Source organism: Schistocerca americana, chromosome 2 (assembly GCF_021461395.2).
Source record: "Schistocerca americana isolate TAMUIC-IGC-003095 chromosome 2, iqSchAmer2.1, whole genome shotgun sequence".
Classification (NCBI taxonomy): Eukaryota; Metazoa; Arthropoda; class Insecta; order Orthoptera; family Acrididae; genus Schistocerca; species Schistocerca americana.
In genome coordinates, this window is record NC_060120.1 from 1,086,235,171 (window position 1) to 1,086,254,558 (window position 19,388).

General features: G+C 42.1%; 1 pseudogene; it reads left to right on the forward strand.

The window, feature by feature from the left end:
• LOC124594685 overlaps positions 1-19,388 on the forward strand; it is a 187,040-nt pseudogene that overhangs the window by 132,475 nt on the left and 35,177 nt on the right.

Here is a 19,388-nt window from a genome sequence, read left to right on the forward strand (position 1 = left end):
TGCTCAAGCTATTGAGTTTTTGAAGTATAGCGACAAGTGCGCTGTTTTGGTTGCTATCTAATGTACTTTGCTTGTTTATAACTGTACTCTGCAAATCAACATTTGACTTTCGTGTGATGAGTGACCGTAAAGTGTCGACAAAAATCATGTTATCTGCGCTTTTTATGTTTTCCTGTGCGAACAGAATGTTGCTCGCGGAGATACGTGATGTAGTTTCATCTATTGTCATCAACGTACCATCAAAGTTAGAACTCTGTGAAAGTTCACTAGCCCTTGTTGCTTCGGTTATGTTCATCTCTGAACTACTTAATACTTCTGAGTGTGAAAGACATGGCGCTGGTATTTGGAAGACATGGCGATGGTATTTCAAATGTTCTATCCTGCAATCGTACGCCACCTTGGATCATTGCGTTTTCACCGTTGTCAGCAATAACGAAAACTGATTTTTGTGCCATTTTGCTTGAATATAAAAATTAAAATTTTGAAAAATAGAAAATTGGAATATATTATTTTTGTGAATTTAAACATACGATTTACATGTCGTCAAGCGTTAAACAGCTACATTTAAGACGCATGAAATGTTATGACACAAAAACTTCAAACTTTTCTCTCGCTACTCAGCACGTAAAATTTCTGAAAAATTCACTACAATGCATTTAGGAAAGGAAATTAAGGAAAGGTACTTCTAATTATTACGCAGGAGACGTTACCAAGCATAGCTAAGCAAGTGGTTGCGTGGCGGTCCTACCTTCGGTGCGATGAAACAAACAGCGTATTTCCAAAATTTTCCGCAAATTCCGGTTTATTTTTGCTTCCTTTTTGAATTGGTTTTCTCCACAAGAATTTTCGGTTCTTCACAGTCGTGATGTTGCACATGAAAGTTTGAAAACAATTAGTACATGTAAAAAAACTCATGCAATGTCATAAGTAATTTTGAATACTTTACACAACTGGTTTCATGGCTTTCTCAATATCATGTCACCAGGTCGCCAGTTGTGCAAATTTATATATAATTAAACAAATTTCTGTTTGCATATTTGGTTTTTATGAGTTTTTCCAGTGAATAATTTTTTTTTTCACTTTTGAGCGAGTGATGTCGTGAACTTACTTCTGGTAGCACTGGTTATATTCGTCTTCTTCCGCTATGAGTAATAGTCTCTTGACCATGTCTTTAACATTAGTTCTTGATCGGGCTTCTTCCTCTGATGCAGGCCGCTGACATTGAGATGATGTGCAGAACAAACTTTCGCGGTTTTGACAAATAATAAATATTATTTAGACAACACAGATGGATACACAACACATCTTACAAAAATACGTCTTCTCCACTCGAGAAGTGAAGACAGAGTCTCTCTATTAACAAAAAAAAAAAAAAAAAAAAAACTGAATGGAATTTTTTATCGTTTGTTATCCGCCTTCCGGCGTAGGAAAATATGTCTTTATCAGCGATTCTGCGGCCGCGCTAATAATTATTATTTTTTTATTTTGAGCTTTTCCTCATTACAGAGGCTTATCTCCAACATAATAATTTACTTGAAAATTGCAATACAAACAATAAACGTTCTTAAACTATATTTTCAAAATATTCCTCCAGGTGTTTCGATCTTGTGTATCCTCTTCCTCTGCGCCCATTCTCCTCACTGTGTGCTGTACATTTTGGAGCCAGGTGGTCATAGGTCGTCCTATTCTTCTTCTCCCCTCCCGTTCCCACTCCAGTATCAATTTTGGCATTCTGGTTTTCTCCATTCGTCGCACATGCCCGTACCACTGTAAATTCTCCCTATCCATTACGTCATATATTCTTTCTTTTATTTCCATTCTCCTTATTATTTCGGTGTTCCTTATCTTTTCTTTCCTGGAGATTCTTGCCGATCTTCTCCAGAAGTCCATCTCTAGAGCTTGTAGTTTTTTAATGTGCTTCATGTTAATTGTCCAGGTCTCCGTTCCATACAGAACCACACTCTCTAATATGGATTTGTATATTAATTTTTTACTTCTGCTCATTACATTCCTGCTCCATAAGACTGAGTTAAGCATCCCAATGACCCTCCGTCCGCTACTAATTATTTTATTGATTTCTGACTCTGATTTTCCCACGATTTCTAAAATGGATCCCAAATAACAGAAAGTGTTTATCTTTTTGATTTTTTTCCCTTCAATGTATAGCTCATCTGAATCATTAGTCAAGTATTCTGTTTTTTGGTAATTAATCTTCAAACCCCAAGTTTTGTATGCTACTGCTAGTTGATTGCACATATAGTTATCATCCACCCCATCTTGTGCTACGACTACTAGATCATCAGCAAACAATAAATGATGTAGGTAAACTCCATCTCTTATTTCTAATCCCATACTATTACATTTACGAGACCATGTTCAAAGGCTAATATCTATATAGATTTTAAATAATGATGGTGACATGGGACAGCCCTGTAAAAGGCCTTTGCTTGTTCTAAATTTCTGTGAAAGTTTATTACCAACTTTCACTTGGCACATGTTATCTTTATACATCTGTTGTGTTATTTTAATCAAAGAAGGGTTTATGTTTGCCATATGTAGTGTTCTCCAAAGTAATTTTCTTGGAACAGTATCATACACTTTTTCTAGATCTATGAAAATTAATCCTATATTTTTTGATTTTTCCCTATGTTTCTCCAAAATCTGTCGTAATGTGAAAATATGGTCTACACATGATCTCCCAGCTGTGAATCCACATTGTTCTTCTTGGGTTCTAAAATTTTTTCCAGTTTGTTTTTAATTACTTTCGCAAAAATTCTCATTAATGTGTTTGTAACACAAATTCCTCGATAGTTTGAACAAATTTTGCGATCCCCTTTCTTAAATATTGTATTAATGTAACCTAGCTTCATCTCATTGGGTATTGAATCTCCATGTATCATTTTGTTGAAGAGCTGTGTTATCAGTTTCATAATTTTGTCACCACCATATTTCATACACTCCAGATTGATATTGCCTGGTCCCGGTGATTTACCATTCTTTCCTGTTCTCGACGCCTGAAGTACTTCACTTTCTAAAATTTGGATCTCATCATCTTCATGTCCTTTTTCTTCTGCTGTTCCTTCTTCTAGATATTCTTCTCTGTCCTCATTTAATAATTTTTGGAAATACCCTCCCCATTCCTTTTGTGTTACCAGTTGGAGATTAGTTTTGCTTTTTGTATCCTGTCAAAGCCTTTTTAATACTGACCATGCTTCTTTTGCTCTCCCAAATCCTAATTTGCTATTCACCTTGGCACATGTTCTTTCCCATGCTTCATTTTTTGCCATCCTTATTTTTTTCATCGCTTCATTCTTCTTTTCCTTGTATATTGATCTTGTTTCTTCTGATTTATCATTCACCCACTGAAGGAACGAATTCGTTTTGCTCTAACGAGAACCTCTAGTTCCTCTGACCACCACTCTGCTGCATGGTTGTGGTTGCTATCTTTTTTACCCAACACCTGTGTTGCTATGATTTTCACATTAGCTTTTATATAGTCATATATTTCCTCTGCACTTCCTTCAAATGATTCTACCAGTTTCCTTTCCATCCTGGCCGCAAAGAGTGTTCTGATACTTTCGTCTTGTAGGCTGTCAATTTTAAAAGGTAAATGTTTATCTTTCTCAGTCTGGTTCGTTTTATTTATGTTAAGTGTATCATTCCTTGCATTCTTCCATGCCCAGAGAGACTTCATTTTTACTAGATAGTGGTCTGATCCACACTGGGATCCTCTATAAGATCTGACGTCTACTGCCTTGAAACTATTTGTTCGCCTAATGATAATATAATCTATTATAGAACGAAGTTCTTTAGTGTTCTGTTGCCAAGTATATTTATGAATGTCCTTATGTTTGAAAAATGTGTTGGCAATTTTTAGATCAAATTGTTCACAAATTGCAATCAATCGTTCCCCATTGTCATTATATTCGTCCTCTCCATGTTTTCCTATTATTCTATAGGATTCTCTAATTCCTACTCTTCCATTCAGATCTCCCATGATAATCAGTTCATTTCTTCTTGGGATTTTTTCAATAGTCTCCCTGAGGGTGGCCCAAAATGTATCTTTCTCCTTATCTTTTGTGTCGTTCGTGGGTCCATATACGCCAATAATCACAACTTCCCTAGCAAATAATGTCATTTCAACAGTTATAATACGTTGATTGATGAATTTCCAATTTGTGATCCTTTCTTTCCATGATTTCTTTATCATAATGGAGACTCCTTCTTTGACTCTTACTGCTTTTGATAACAATTATTACCTGATTTTAAATTTTTTCTCATAGCTTGTTTGGGCTTTTCGTTATATACCTATACAACCACCAGAAAGTGCTGTCGTCCATTTCATGATGTAACCCAAGATGATGGGGGTAAAAAGCAGGAAAACGACTCTGCTTGTGCTGAACATGAGTTTTTATTTTGCAGGCAGTGTCTCCACCACAAGATGTAGACTCCATCTGACCTAGTACACAATACTCCCACCAGAGGTTGCTGTCATCCCTCCTGTGATGCAATCCAAGATGGGATCTAGGGTGGGGGAGAATGAAAGGAAAACGACTCTGGACACAAGTCTCTATTTTGCAGGCAGTCTCTCCACCATGAGATCTAGAGTCCAACTGACCTAGTACAATGTACTGCCACCAGATGGAACTGCCATCCCTCCAGTGACGTAATCCAAGATGGTGGTCTCTAGGGGGAAAATGGTGTGAAAATGACTCAGCCTGCACTGGCCTGCTGGGGAGAGTAAGGAAGGAGTGCACTCTATTGATTTTGGAACATTTTATTTAGGGGTGGAGGATATTTATCACACTGACACAAACACTAGGCCTGATGTGCTTGGGGTCACAATAAACAGTCTGCAGACACGCAAGCAACTCCTAATTTTCCGAAATAATTTCAGTACAGACCTGCAAACTGCTTCTAAATAATGCAGTACACACATGCGCAGACACGAAATCAACACGTAAACTGTCTAAATAGCACATAGCACAGCCTACAGGCCCACTCGCAACAGACACGCAACAAAAACACAAACAACACCTTCCACACCCTGTTGCAGGAAGTTAGCAGCAACCCCCGGAAGTGACGCGACTGTCGGCTGTCAAACCACACACAGGTGCCCTCAGGCATGAGGTGGCGACATCCCTTTCGTACTTGACACCTCAGAAATTCCTATCTAAATGTGTGTTTACCTAGACATTGGTGCTGGCACTACAGGGGCGTACACCCGCGAGTCGCTGCCATATGCAAGTGAAAGGGTGCAAAAAAGGGCAGCTCGTTTTGTATTATCACGTAATAGGGGAGAGAGTGTGGCAGATATGATACGCGAGTTGGGATGGAGTCATTAAAGCAAAGACGTTTTTCGCCGCGGCAAGATCTATTTACGAAATTTCAGTCACCAACTTTCTCTTCCGAATGCGAAAATATTTTGAGCCCAACCTACATAGGTAGGAATGATCATCAAAATAAAATAAGAGAAATCAGAGCTCAAACAGAAAGGTTTAGGTGTTCGTTTTTCCCGCGCGCTGGTTCAAATGGTTCGAATGGCTCTGAGCACTATGGGACTCAACTGCTGTGGTCATAAGTCCCCTAGAACTTAGAACTACTTAAACCTAACTAACCTAAGGACATCACACATATCCATGCCCGAGGCAGGATTCGAACCTGCGACCGTAGCGGTCGTGCGGTTCCAGACTGTAGCGCCTTTAACCGCTCGGCCACTCCGGGGGGCTCTCCCGCGCGCTGTTCGGGAGTGGAATGGTAGAGAGATAGTATGATTGTGGTTCAATGAATCCTCTGCGAAGCACTTAAATGTGAATTGCAGAGTAATTATGTAGATGTTGAAAGTTGTCTCTACTTTCGAGTATACAGTCACTGTTATACTTACGTTACAGAAGTCCAAAGTGCGCTCACGTCGGGCTCGTACATGAGACACCTCTGGGCAGCACTTGCCTTTACCATTGATGACAGAATAGCACAGGCTGCTTTCCCCCTAAAGCAACATATGAGCTGCGTCCAGCCATGCATACCTGCCCCCAGCGTGACTGACACCTCGCCGCGAGATGGTGGCGACTCGCCCTCTAAAAGTTTCTCAATGTTATTCTTGTGTATCATGGCTTTGTAAAAGATAACTGCCAAGTCGACCTCTCAGGAAATGTATAGTGTCCAGAAATAGTTAACGCTAGCTTCCTTGATGTCTCAGCTTGTATGCACAGAAATTCTTACCCTAACGGAACCTGTTTAGGAAAATAACACCAAATGCAGTCTTCCTCGCGGACCGAATGTGGTAGCCAGTCCATCAAGTGTTACCCTTGCTGCTTTCAAAACACTATGTAGAGGCTCCTTCTCCCAGCACGAAGTATGCGAATGAATTGGCCATTATGATTGGCCCTTATCGAATTTACCTGCTGAATTACTGATGCCGCTGGTATCGAAACACCGTCAGCCTTTTCTTTCCTTCTGCAGACGTGGCTTTCAGCGGCAATAAACTATTTTACACTGATCAACATATTGCAACAACAACTTAACCTCGCAAAACGTCATACACATCGTCGACTGATGACCACAGATGTTAAGTCCCATAGTGCTCAGGGCCATTTGAGCCATACACACCGTCAAATATGGAAAGACTCTCACTCAATTACAGTGCTGTCCCACTGAGGACCGGTGCTTCAATATTACTGCATGAAACCGATATCCAACCCAGCAATATATCACCACGTAGCATGTCGATGTAGTAAACATACAATTCATATCCTCTGCCAAACAAAATCATCCCTTATACATCATTTGTACATATACTGGGAAGACGGATAGTACCGTATATATACTCCTCTCAGCACTAGGGCATATATGCCCGATGGGTGCCCACATTACCTCAGAGGGCCGAAGTAGCTCTCAGAACTGTTCAACAAATTCGGCATCGTTTCTCCTTGGCAAAAACGCGTTACTGTTTCTGCTCTGAACCTGCTTCCTTGCTTGCTCGCTTTTCTATGCACATCTCCAGACTCGAGGATTACAAGAACACATGTATTTTTTCGCATGGGACGCCATAATATTGTACTGTTTCAGCGGTACTTCTCGATGTCAAGCACTAGGCAGCATCCTACAGATCGCTAGCGCAGCATAACTGCCAGGATATAAACTGGCAATTATTTCTCTACAAACCCCGAGCTTTAGCGAGGTGCAGTTTGTTGTAAACTACTGAGTAACTACAAATAAATAAAGGAAACTGATATTTCCACTCTCGAATACTGATGTTGGTGATGTACCAGATTCGAAATCATTCCTATAATTTACAAGCTAAGTAAGGTCTTTCCGATGTCTAGAGAACAGGCAAACATGTCTTCCACATGCCAGACGCACACACCACAATCGATCTTCTCTCAGCTAAATAAAGGTGCGAAATGTGCAGAAGCAGTCAACCGAACAATTTACATGGGAGGGAATAACTATTCAGTGCAAACGCATCTCCATACACAATCTTCTCAAATTTCCGCTTGATCACGAAAGCCGCCCAACACATACTAAGTATTAGTTCACTATACGGTCATTAGAGGATGGCAAAATTAACTCGGATATATTCCTACAGTCCAGCAGGCCTCTACATTCAGATGGCTGCTGCCGTTAACCCACCACAGGCCATGCATACACGGAATCATTCTAGAAAACTGGTCACATATATGTTTTATCATTATACTTATAATTAAATGTCACGATTGCGGTCTCAATTGAACGGCATTCCACAATGAACGAAGTACCGGAAATACACTCTGCTGTCGGCAGTGGCTCTGGAAATACAAATATCAGAAACGTCAGTATAAAGCCCGGTCCACACGCAACGATCTGTCTGCGCAGACATCGGCGCAGATGTCTGTACATGCAAAAGATCACTGCAAATTTGGTGTGTTCACACGACACAAACCCCAATCTACTACTCGCCCGCCATCTGTCGGTGTAGAAAAGAAATATCAGTGGCAAGCGATTACGCTCCCCGTAGACGTCAAAAATTTAATTCAGTTATTTTGAAATATAGAAATGGAGGAAGTTCTGTTGTGGTCTGTGTTCGCAACTTGTGTTGCAAGAAACATTCAGACCAACCACAGGAAACAGAGAAAGCGGTCAAAATGGTGTAGACAGTGGCTGCTAAAGCGAAAGCAGTTTTCTCACGCAAATATACTGCGAGAGTTGCAGGGCAAACCTAAAACATGGACAAGTATATTCATGTTTCTTTTTATAACAGCAGTATATTTTCTATTATGTTTGCATCAAATATATTCTTTTGAATAAACTTTTGATAAACGTATGTGAAATAAATTGTTTTTCATTACCTCGTGTTCCATTTCCTCGCACACTGACACTCCAATTTCATCTTCAATTGTACTCCTGCTTGGTCTTGGCGGTTCTTGATCACTAAGAAAGCCAAGCAGATCAGAATACCATAACGTTGGCTGGTATACTTGAGCTACTCCTACATCAGATCTTCTAGATTTCTGAACTTTGGATAACTCTTTTCGGTAAACAGTTCGCAACGATTTTTTTTTAATTACTGTTTCTCTGTTTGTCGAGGCGTCAACTGCCCGCAATTTTTCAATTAGAGCATTGTATGGTGCTGTCTTTTTGTCTCGGTCACTATATTCTTTACTTTTAATCTTCCACAAAGATGGGTGGTTTCTATATATTTCAATGAATTCACTTACAAACTCTCGAGAACACTGACGAGTATCAGCCATTTTAATGCCCTGTGCGCACAAATACAAATACTAGACTGAGCAAACAGCTGTTTCGCGCCAGATTTGCGGCGATCTCCCGTCCACACGCTCCAACTTGTCTGCGCAGGCGTGGTTTGAACCGACAGACTTGAGAGGTTTCGCTCAAACCTCCAACTCCAACTTCCAGGTTTGCACACACCTCAGGTTGGTGCAAATCTTCTGTCCACACACAACGATCTGTCTGCGCAGATGTGATGTGCGCAGACATTTGCGCAGACAGATCGTTGCGTGTGGACGGGCCTTAACAGTAACTGTATACTCGAAACTAGAGACAACTTTCAGTTGCGTATGGCAGCGACTCGCGGGTGTACGCCCCTGTAGTGCCAGCACCAATGTCTAGGTAAACACACATTTAGATAGGAATTTCTGAGGTGTCAAGTACGAAAGGGATGTCGCCACCTCATGCCTGAGGGCACCTGTGTGTGGTTTGACAGCCGACAGTCGCGTCACTTCCGGGGGTTGCTGCTAACTTCCTGCAACAGGGTGTGGAAGGTGTTGTTTGTGTTTTTGTTGCGTGTCTGTTGCGAGTGGGCCTGTAGGCTGTGCTATGTGCTATTTAGACAGTTTACGTGTTGATTTCGTGTCTGCGCATGTGTGTACTGCATTATTTAGAAGCAGTTTGCAGGTCTGTACTGAAATTATTTCGGAAAATTAGGAGTTGCTTGCGTGTCTGCAGACTGTTTATTGTGACCCCAAGCACATCAGGCCTAGTGTTTGTGTCAGTGTGATAAATATCCTCCACCCCTAAATAAAATGTTCCAAAATCAATAGAGTGCACTCCTTCCTTACTCTCCCCAGCAGGCCAGTGCAGGCTGAGTCATTTTCACACCATTTTCCCCCTAGAGACCACCATCTTGGATTACGTCACTGGAGGGATGGCAGTTCCATCTGGTGGCAGTACATTGTACTAGGTCAGTTGGACTCTAGATCTCATGGTGGAGAGACTGCCTGCAAAATAGAGACTTGTGTCCAGAGTCGTTTTCCTTTCATTCTCCCCCACCCTAGATCCCATCTTGGATTGCATCACAGGAGGGATGACAGCAACCTCTGGTGGGAGTATTGTGTACTAGGTCAGATGGAGTCTACATCTTGTGGTGGAGACACTGCCTGCAAAATAAAAACTCATGTTCAGCACAAGCAGAGTCGTTTTCCTGCAATTTACCCCCACCATCTTATGTTCCATCATGAAACTACTGACTAACTACAAATAAATAAAGGAAACTGATATTTCCACTCTCGAATACTGATGTTGGTGATGTACCAGATTCGAAATCATTCCTATAATTTACAAGCTAAGTAAGGTCTTTCCGATGTGTAGAGAACCTCATGGTGTACCTCATGGTGTACACACTGGATGGTGGTGTTGCCTCCAATTGTTTAAATAAAGAGTGGTGCATGATTTCGACAGTTGATGATTAGCAAACATGTTTGCAGAGTCTTTTAGTTGGATTATTATTTTGACATTTTACGAGTTGTTTGGCTCTCTGGATGTAAATGTATTGAATTATTTAGAAGTGGTTTGCAAGTGTGTAGGCTGTGCATTGCGTTATTTTTGTCAGTTTACAATTAGCAAGCGTGTGTGTAGAGCATTATACATGAGTTATGTAGGAGTAGTTTTCAGGTCTGTATGCTTATGGAAAGTCAGAGGGTCTGTTCTGTATCACTGTTATAAATATACTCCACCCCTAAGTAAACTGCTACAAAATAAATAAAGTACACTCCTTCCTCTGTCCATCAGCCTGGTGCAGGCAGAGTCCTTTTCCCACCAACCCCTAGGAATAGGTGGCGGCCGGGTGACTTAGGTTAGTGGAGGTGAGCTTTGTTTCCCACAATTTTCTTAGTTTGGTAGCGAAACCCCAAGTGACATTTCTTTACTACCAAAATTCAAACTTGACACCAGTTCCTAGGAGAAGATGGTGGTTGGGTGACTGAGGTCAGTCTAAGTGCCCTTTCTTTCACAGCATTTTCTTAGCTTAGTAGAGATATGTGAATTGACCTTTATTTACTGCCAAAATTGAAACTTGGCGCAAGTTCCTAGGAGGAGGTAGCTTAAGTTAGTGCAGGTAGGCCAAGTGACCTATCTTCCGACGATTTTCTTAGGTTATTAGAGATAACTGTGGTGTGATGCATTATGCTGCTGGAATTTGACCCGACGATTTTCTGAGGAAGGAGGGTGTGGCACTTTCCCACTAAATGCCGCCATCTCGGATAACGGTACTTGCGTCATCAGCTGATGTCATGGCCGCCATGTTGGATGACTATGTGGTGTTGCGCATGGATGACGTCATCGCCGCTATCTTGGATACATCTGGCAACAATGCAGAGTGTGCCAGCACACTCTTTGCCCCAGTACTCTAAGTGACCTATTTTCCTGCCATTTTCTTATGTTGGTGGAGGTATCTGTGGTGTGTTGCATTGTACTGATAGAATTTGAACTTCCTGCCGTTTTCTGGGTCGTGGGGGGAGGGGAGGGGGTTAGGTTAGTGGAAGTAGTCTAATTGACCTATTTTCCCTCCATTATGTCATTGCGACATTGCCATATCTATCGCCGCCATCTTGGACCCGCCATCTGGAATTAATTAGGCAACAAGGAGAGTGGGGCCACACCCCTGTTGTCCCCCTACTCACGTAACACCCTACACACATTTTTGCGTGACATAGGCAGATTCTAACCGATCCCACACCAAAAAGGGTAACCCTCCAGTAGCGTACACATCAAATGGACTTTCTCTTGTTCACAACGTCGACGACGAGTGAGGTAAGTTATTTCCTTTGTAATTACAAATATTTTGTTAATGCTCTACTTTTGTCATTGCTGTAGTGACCACTGTAAACACGGCACATATCATTCACCTCCAAAGTCGCTGTATCCATTTAGAATCACACGTTCGATATCTATCGTTTGGTGCCTGTGGATTCGATATGCAAACATTCTTGGAAATTACCCTCACTCTGTATACCGTGAGTTGGGTCTCTGCATTGTTAGCTGCTGCTAAGTTGTCTGCCGTGCGTGGGCTGCAGCAGCGGAGTGACTTCCGCTGTAAAATGCTCAGATCAGATCCAGTATCAATTAGATATTTCCTTCCTGAGGTCCGATCTGTTATAAATAGGTGCAGTCGGTGGCACCTGCCGGACGACCCCCGTTCCCGTGCACGGGCCAATACACTTTTCCGCCTTCTCGCCGTACCAGAAAACTGTAGGGCCAGACACGGACGCCGTATGCCAAGTGGAGCGACGCCTTCAGCGGCGTCGGCTACGCCTGCCACGGCGGCCCGTATTTCCGCGTGGAAGCAAAGCTGCCATCTGTGCGCTTAAGAGATAGATCCACCTTGGCGGCCAGGGCATCGTAGTCGCCACGTAACACCTTAGCGGTTATGGACGTAACACTGGAAGGAACAGTTATTTTACTGACCTGCGAGCTCGGCGGGATGGCATCTCGAATGCGGTCAGCAAGTTCTGCGACAAGTCCGACTGCGTAGCAATGACGGTCTTTACCTGGGCTGGCAGACGGTTGCTCCAAATCGTGCGCAAGAGGTTGTCAGGAAGGGTGCCGATGTCCACTTTGTTTGCGAAGATGACATCCACCCGCCCGCCCCCCCCCCCTTCCCCCCCCCCCCCCCCCCCCCCCCCCCCCCGGCTGGGCAAACCACAATGTGAGATTGTGGGGCTAAAAGCACGGGAGAAGCACTGCCAAGCTTGATAACGTAGACGGTTCCATCGATGTTTGATAAATCCGTACCGCAAAATTGCGTCGAGGTCACCACTGACGAGAGGTATACCTATGTGAGAAAATCTCGCACTTGAATTTGCGTATACTCAAAGGCGAGATGCAACTTCGGATTTATTAACTCTCCACATTCCCACGTGTGTACAAGCGTTACTGTAAACAACAAGAGTTACAGAACGTCTACAAAAAACAAAGAGTGAAAATCGGTAGTTGCTCTGCTATTCTAAGAGCGGATGTGGCGCGTCGCTGCAGGCGAGTCAGCGCACCCCTAGCGACGAGAACGCGCGGCCTAAGGACGGCATTATACTTGCTGTCCTCATTTCGCATTCGCGCGCCAACTTGGACGCGAGTCACTGTCGCACGCGCCGACTGCAATGTCAGTGTGTAGTAGTCGCTACAGGTTCTTGACAATTTAGATGTTTATCTTTTTCTTACATTATCTTCATGTTTGTTCCAACTACCATTACTTTCACGTTTGGATGAGCTTTAAAAATGTAAACAGTGTGAGTCCCATTAGCTCCAGCTATAATACTTGGATTTAATACACCTAATTTTGGGAATCCAATTTGATTTGAAAAGTTTGTACACATCTCCTGTTTTGAATATACATAGGCTTGTCATCACCATCTTTTCCCATAGAAATGGAATCACGTCTGTTAGGTTTTCACCTGCTACTATTGTCATTACAAGAAACTCTTTCACTAACAGAACTGTTTCAGTAGACAAGGACTGTCCAGGCTAAGGATAAGGAGTAGACTGTACTCGTATTCTCCTTTCTTCCACTACTTTCTTTTTGTACCATTTAAGTGCCTACTCCAAACTACCAACTTTGGTTAGGGAAGTCAGCACTAAATTTTTTTCACTTTTACTAGAAATGAGAAACTTGTCTTCAAACTAGTCAATTATTTCTGACTGTGAATCATCACAGCCACATGTTTTCTGATGTTCACCTGTTTCTCCCTGAAAGAAGTTTCACTTAATTTTACTCTAATTTCATCAGCTTCATCTTTGCAATATTTCTTTGAGCTGATACATTTCTTTATTACTGAGGTTTTCCGTATTAAAGCCAAAGAGTAGTTCAACAAATGCAAGCCATCTTCAGCATCCACAAACTCAGGGCCATCAATCGTGCTACAACTACTGTAAGATGGTTTCAGTTATCAGTAATTCAGGTTTTCTTTCGTTGATAATTTCTCTCTACAGGAAGTGCGGATTTTCATTCTATCTTCAGTACCTAAGCTCAGATCATTCATCCAGAGTTTCTTTTTAAGGGATTGCAACAAGATTTTGACCACTTTTATTCACAGTGCGTATTCTTAGGAAATCAAAGAAAGATAAATCGAAAACATCAACAAGATGAAACCTACAAGAGGTATAAAAATGTAAAATTCATAGTACAAATTAAATTGGCGCATTAATTATGATGGAACAATTTTTTTAAAGAAATACCCTTGCACAAACTTAGTAATGCATGCCGGTAAAGTTTGGTGCTCTAGTCCTCAGACTATAATTAATCTTATTGCATTCTGTGTAAAATGCCACTACTACTATTTCAGAAAGGCTCCTACACATAAGCTTGACTTGCGCATCATTTGTTGCACTGCAGCAACCTGCTCCTGTTTCCACCCTCCAGTGCGTTGGTAACTCTCTTTCAAGAACTTATTTCTGCTGAAGTTCATTATTCTGACAATAAAATTGAAAATTTTGTTTAATTATTGTTTATTGGTAGTCGATCTTTCTGTTATGTTACTTGTAATTAATTAATTGTAAGACAAACAGCTTTAGACACTGATCTGATTTCCACCGAAGAAACCTTGTAAATAAGCTGAAATTGGTCTGGGTGCACAAGTAAAATAAAAAATTGTTAATGGGCAGCTTGCAGAAGTCATTTCTCTGCTGCAAAAATGGTACCACGAATAACTGTTTAATATCATTTTAACTTTAGTTTTATGAACCATCGTTTTATCAACCAGTCTGCAAAAGTTGTAATATAGATGGCAAAGCAAATTTAAGTAGAATTAAATTTATTTCATTATGTTCTCGTTGGAATACTATCATGAAATTTAGCACACACATTATAGAAAGTGTATAAGAAACATTTTTTCGAAAGAAAAAGTTCTAATTTTGAAATTTTAAGAATTAAAAAACTTGGTTTTGGAAAATTGGATGTTTTTTTGGATGTAGTAAAGTAACACACATTTTTAAGTATTAGAAGAAACTGCATAAAGCAGAAAAAATTTCAGTTCTGTATTTCGAATAGTTTTTGGGATGTAGGCTTTTTAAGATTTCAGAGCATGACAAAAACGTCACAGTTATTGGTTGCTTTAAAAATTAAGATCTCTAAAATGGAAAGACCAAACAGAATATTTAATTTCGGACTTTTCATTATTCTGACAGGTAGAATAAAATGACAAATAATTTCAAAATTCTAAATGATCAATGTTCAAATTAAATTTTTTATTGTTTGATTTCACGTGGAATGACCCTGATGTTTTCATTATGAAGCATGCCAATTTGTGTGTAGTTAAAAACATGTGTATAATAGGCCTAATGAAGCCATCGGTTCCTGTACAAGTTTCGGATTTTCGGTAGCAGAACAGGTAAATTTGAGTGTATAAGTGTATGAAATGATTGATACGACTAATTTTGTCGAAACAGCGATGTTTGCCACTAGAAACATAATATTTAACCAGAAAACAGCCCGCCAGCAGAAAGTGTTCTCGGATTGAATAGACCTGCACGGCTAGTGTCGGCAGGCGGGCTGCGGGCTGCGGGCTGGCCAGCGCACAGCCGGGCCTCCGCCTCCTCCCCAGGGGGCGGCCGTGGCTGGCATACCCGCCACCATACATTACATCCCGCCCGACCAAAATAAATGGTTTTACCATTAAACTTAGCGCATTTCCCATACACTTAAGCAATGTGTGTGATTACATCGTGTTTAATTAATGTTGTTAACGATTTTTTTCTCCTTTCAGCGGTCGCATTTAACACCTCCGAGGAACTCATAAAAACTGTGACATCTTACGGCGTCCGTGAGACTTTCTTGGCGTCAGTAATTTTTGACAGCCCGTCGCTGGAAGAGTCTCCCGACCTGCCGACAGACTTAACTGTAAGTAGCAGCGCCACAGCAACTGTAGGTGTGTCAACATTTTTAACGTACTGTGTTTGAGTCAGTGAGTAGCATTTGAAGTATCAAAGCAGCGAGTGTGTCCTCTGTGAAGCAACTCAAAGTTCCCTCACCAGTATCCGTCTCTCGCGAGGCACGTATCGGCACCCAGATCCTGATCACACGCTTTCTCCCATGGGAAGGCGCAAACTTTTACCTCTGCAATTCCAGTGCTGGAGCGTGGGCACACAGAGTGGTGTGGTGGGTGTGACGGTGCGAGCAGCAGTGGCATGTTGTAGCCTGGGCCGTGTGCCTCCACTGCTGCTGCAACCACGAGTACTGCAGCCGGTATCGGGCTTGGCTGCTGATACGCTCGGTTGCCCCTAATTTAATTTTGGACACGTGTTGCGGGTATCAGCAGCACTGCCGTTGAAAACATTTTTGTAGGTATAGGAAAATGTTGCAGTATTGTTCTTATAGTTATTTAACAGTCTCCCAGATCGTGACACTCAAATGTTGACATTCAGTATCAGTGTACGTGACCTAAACAATAAGAAATACTCGTACGTCGAACAAAGGCAAACCTACGTTAACACGTGTGTAGTTTTAGAGAATGCTTTTGAGATTCTCGACTGGAATACAATCTTTGAAATTCAGAATGTAGCTGGAGTAAAATACAACTCGTACCGAAAGCAAAAACAGCAGTTACAAGAGTCGAAGGACATTGAGGGGAAGAAGGAGTGCTCGAGAAGGGAGTGAGACAAAGTTGTAGCCTACCCCTAATGTAATTCACTGTGTACATCGAGCAAGCAGTAAAATTAGTCGATAAGTCTGGAAAAGATTTCAGACGGAAGGTTTTGTCGACGGCATTTATAAATGTGTTAGAGACAGTAAAGGAGCTGGAAGAAGAGCTGAACGGAATGTATCGTGTCTGGAAGCGAAGTCGCGAGGTGAACACCGCCAAAAGTAAAACGAGGCTCACTGTAGAGTTGTGCTGTTGGGCAGTGGAATACCTGATGATGACCGCAGTAGAGATGACTGGCAACAGTAAGAAGAGAAATTTGTACGGAAGTTAAACATAGACGGTAAACGGTTCAAAGAACAAGAGAACAGAGGCGTTTGAAATTTGGCACTACAGATAAACGCTGATCAAATTGGGGGAAAAAATTATGGCACAGTTTTCCTAAACGTAGGTGGTGGTGATGATGGTGGCGTTTGGTTTGTGGGGCCCTCAGCTGCGCGGCCAGCGGCCAGCGGCGCCCGCCTGAAAGAAGGGATCGTGTGACAGGGCGCGACATGCCCTGAGGCAGCGGCCGACCGTCCGCCTCTGAGAAGCCGCCGCAACTTGTGGCAGCCGCGCGTCACTCGTACTGTACGCACACTGCCGTGGCTGTGCAGAGCACAGCGTGGAGAGCTGCGTCAAAAGTCTCTCGGACTAAACACTACGACGACCGGAAGAATTTTACATTACGACTGGTAGAGAAGAAGCGCCGGTTCGAGAATCTGTTTACGTCTTGCACTACCTAGACACAAATGTCGCTCTGTGAAATTGATGTTGTTAGTTTTATGATCCTAAGTGCCTCTGGCTGCTGGCGACGATTCCCTGTATTTTATTATCCGTACAGCTCGTCGAATTGCGCTGAGGAGACGCGTCTCGTTCGTTGACGTTTTACTGTCGCCTGTTTACAGCGAACTGAAGCCGACAGTAAGCCGATGAGGCGCGCCCTCAGTGAGGGACTACCGCGACGAAAAAGATGGCCAAAGTGAGCGACGTCCGTCAGACTGCGCCATCGTGCTCCAGTCCTCACAGCCCGTACGAAAGCTGAAACCGCGCCACACTGCTTGCAGGGACGTCAAACGCAAGGGCGGACTGCTCAGAAACCCAACGGTACGACGCAATCGGAGGACCCACACTAGGTGAATTTACTGGTGAGTTCGAGACTAAAACAAAAAAAAAATCGAAAACCCTCGTATACGTACAGTCTGAATAAGAAAAACCTTTGCTTCTTGGTATCAATTGACTTACGGCAAATGACGAACAACAGGTAAGCTACTCGTAGACGTTCCAAGTGGGACGAGCGCAGGCAGCAGGGAGCCGGGAAATGGCGGCGGCGGCGGCGGCGGCGTGCAGTAAGCCGAGTCCCGCCATTCTGCGGCTCCGATGTCGCAACGACAACATCAGAAATCTCGTCAATGTTTCGGCCTGTGAACTGAATTACTGAAATGAATTACATATGAACTGTGTAAACCACTGCCTCCAATTCTTCTCGGCGATATCCCAATACCCTATCAAAAAATGGTGAAGAACTTGAGCGTAGCTTAGAGTGAGCACCTCAGCTGGGCAGAAAGACTTTCACTAGCCGCTACGCCCTGCAGAAGTTTCGTAACACGTTCCCGCAGGTTGTGACCCCTATTACTGTCACGTGATCTACGTGATGAATTATGGCACTCGTAGTGAAATCTCTTAGGTGATTAGAACCAATCGTCTGCGCTACATTTGCAATATCCGATGTCATACGGTAGACAGTAAGTTGTCGGCAGAGGAGTTACGTAGCTAATATAAGCCACGTCTATTTCATCTGCTCTTCAAAGCACACGAACCCCAGTACCTGGCATCGGAGGTCAACTGTTTATCATCATAATCACACCACAATAAATAACTTGGCATGGCATTGCTGTCTCCACGCAGCCGTAAGTGCAGCGAAAGTGTTTCATCTCGTGCACGGCAGTTTACGCGCGGTCCCGAAAAGTACAGAGACTGTTAAAATCCCGTCACTAGTTCCATTAATCAAAGAAACTGTGTCATTTAAGAGAGGCATTGCTATGCTAACTACACAAGTTAGGCTATAGGTACGTCAGTTTCTATTTTTTTCTTTGTATCTTACTTATATGCTTAAATTTTCGTTGGGTATACGAAGTAAACGTATGGACTTTTTGAATAACGCGAGAAATTGCCGTAAAGAGGGAAGATCCATCTCATATGTCGATGAAAGATACATTCGTGGGTCACACATCATGTGGAACGAGTAGTCAGATGGCTCAAACAAACAAATAAAAGTGGCACTTTCAAAACGACAACTCCTCGCTTTAGTACAAACGTAGAAGTGAAAATAGTATATCGTGTGAATGTATAGATGTTAGTGTATTTTGTCCTGTGGATCAAATCACTACAGTAGCTTGTACCACTGACATGCGATATTACATGGAGTATGTCAATACAAAAATATATACTACAACACATACAACATGAATATCATACAATATTATCGCAAAATTTTACTAAAGGCTATTTCCAGACAGCAGGTATGAACGTTATAGTACTGATAGAGTTATTTTCACCTTTATAGCACAGCTTCTAATGGCTACAACTTCGTATAGTTCATTATCTCACTTTCATAGTGTGCTGCGTGGCTAGGCAGTACTACCCTCGCCCACTCACGCAGCACATCAAGAAAATAACATATCAATCTATATATTAGAACCTGTGCTATATACGTAAGAATAACACTATCAATAAGGTAATGTTCCCGCCTGCTCTTTCTCAATTTAGTAAAATTTTGTGATAATGATGTATGATACTCATTTTTTATATGTTGTAAAATACAAGAAATTTGCTCGTGCCTTGAAAATAGGTAAATGATTCTTCTACATGAGCAAAATCTCCTTGTGCTCCAAATGTGCTTTTAATGTTAAAGATAGGGAGTAAAACGGCAGATTAGCAAAAAGAGATGATTGCCGTAAGCGTTTCGTGGTAATTACTTGAGCTATGACTATTGATTTCAGATGC